This window comes from Salvia miltiorrhiza, chromosome 6 (assembly GCF_028751815.1).
Source record: "Salvia miltiorrhiza cultivar Shanhuang (shh) chromosome 6, IMPLAD_Smil_shh, whole genome shotgun sequence".
Taxonomy (NCBI): Eukaryota; Viridiplantae; Streptophyta; class Magnoliopsida; order Lamiales; family Lamiaceae; genus Salvia; species Salvia miltiorrhiza.
Genome location: NC_080392.1, coordinates 19,343,101 through 19,345,368, shown reverse-complemented (window position 1 = coordinate 19,345,368; position 2,268 = coordinate 19,343,101).

Here is a 2,268-nt window from a genome sequence, read left to right as displayed (position 1 = left end):
TGAAAGAACTATAATAAACTAACTAGAACAGAATTCGAAACTAAGACTAAGAAAGCAATAAACCTAAGTCTTTGGCTGCCTAGCGAAAACTAAAGATTAGGGCAAGGGATGATATATTTTTACAATGAAAAGTATGACCCTATTTGTAGACTTTAATCCAATCCTAATCACCATCAAACTTGCCATGCAAACCAGGACTCTTGAGGAAATAGAATCATGCAAGGGAAGGAAAGTCCATCTGGATCGTGCTCTGCAAGTCATCTCAACTCTGGCGAAAATTCATAGCTCTGAAAGTTCGGCTCTGGAAAGTATAGTGCAGAGCTAAAATTCAGCTCTGGCATTAGCGAGCTCTGAAAGGGGCAGAGCTGAAAGTCAGCTCTGTAAAGTTCAGATCTGGCGAGAAGTGCAGAGCTGAAAGTCAGCTCTGCATAAGTTGACTCTGGCGAAAATATGTTGACTCTGTCAATCTTTAGCTCTGCTCTGCCGAGTTAACTCTGGCGCGTAGTCAGCTCTAATGATTTAGCTCTGCTCTGACAAGTTTATTCTGCTCTAGAGATTTCAGCTCTGATAGGGAAGTTCAGCTCTGGAGATTTCAGCTCTGACTCTGCAAGTTAGCTCTGCTCTGGCATTTACGCTCTGCTCTACGCTCGGGCTTTTCTCCTCTGGCGCGGGCTTTTCAGCTCTGGCGTGGGCTTTTCAGCTCTGACACGGGTTTTTCATGCTCTGAACACCAGAGTGCGCCTAAAAACGCCATTCTAACCCAAAATCTCCAAAATTACACTCTTCCATCTATAAAACTTAAATCTCCTGCAAGGCATAAAACAAACCATAAAATGCACCAATTTCTAGAATATTTAACTTAAAATATGCACATGCAAACCCCCAAAATTAGAACAATTAAGCATAAATTAACCCCCTCACACTTAGCCTTTTGCTTGTCCTCAAGCAAAATCAGTATGAATCCTAGGAAGAGATTGATTTCAACGATGCTTATTTCCATCCAAACATTCAACAAAGTCAATTCAAATTTTGCAATTAACATACATCTCTCGATCATGCAAGTAACTCAAAGTTTAAGAAGCAACAAAACAGTAATGCAAGTAATTCGATCAGACCCAATTCTCCGCTAGAAGTGAATTCCCTAATGTGATCGCCATTATAATCAATATCACCATTTTTCACACTTTGTGTGCTTAAGTTTTCGACAATTGAGCCATAATTCATGAAATAAAAACCATTTGGATGTAATCCAAAGTCTTTTCACGTGGTTTCCCATGTTCATAGTTAGACTAGAGGAGCAGAGACTCAGAGCTGTCACGTTTCAGAGCTAGCCAGGTGTTTCAGAGCTGGCATTTTTAGAACTGGTAATTCGTCCTGCATTTTCACAGATAAGGATACGATCGTAGGCAATCACAATGATAACACTCCTTCTAGCATCTACCGGACAAATCACGTTTTACTTACTTACAATCGTGTTACAACAAAACTCATAATTCTTTGCACAATTAAGAACCATATATCAAGAGTAAAATCAGAATAACCACCATTCATTCACAAACCCGAAATTCACATCGAAAACCATCTTCTCTTCCACAAATTCATAAAAATTAGCAAGTATCAAAGAAAAAAAAATAAGCATAGAAAGACTAATCTCGCTCAATTGAAAGCATAAGCAAAACAAGACACCCCCCCACACTTAAAGCATGCCATGTCCTCAGGGCACAAAGTAAAAAGAGTTAGAAAAACATCCCTGATTATCGGCATTGAAAAGCACAAGCTCTGTGAGAGGCGGCGAAAAGTGGGAATTTGCAGTCTGTGGCAGAGTAGAAAATGTCAGCGCTGGCTTTTGCAGAGTGGAATTCAGCTCTGACTTTGTGCGACAGAGTCAGAGTAGAAATGCAGTGCTGGCATTCTGCAGAGTAGAATTTCAGATCTGGCCAGTTCAGTGCTGGCCTTTTTAGCGCTGGCGGCAAAGTCAGAGTAGAAATTGCAGCGCTGAAAACAAAAACATTAACACCCAAAAATCAAAGCATCCGCACAAGCAACCAAAACTTAGGAAAACACAAAACAAAACGAAAAACAAAGAAAAACAAAAACAAAAAACTAAACCAACGGTGGGTTGCCTCCCACCAAGCACTAGTTTTAAAGTCGCCAGCCCAACGTAGAGGATCCCTTAACCAAAGTCACTATGAAAAGTCAGCTGAATTAATCCTTGTGATAACACATCATCCTCCATGTCAGCTGCGGGTCCTCTTAATGAGCAAGCAG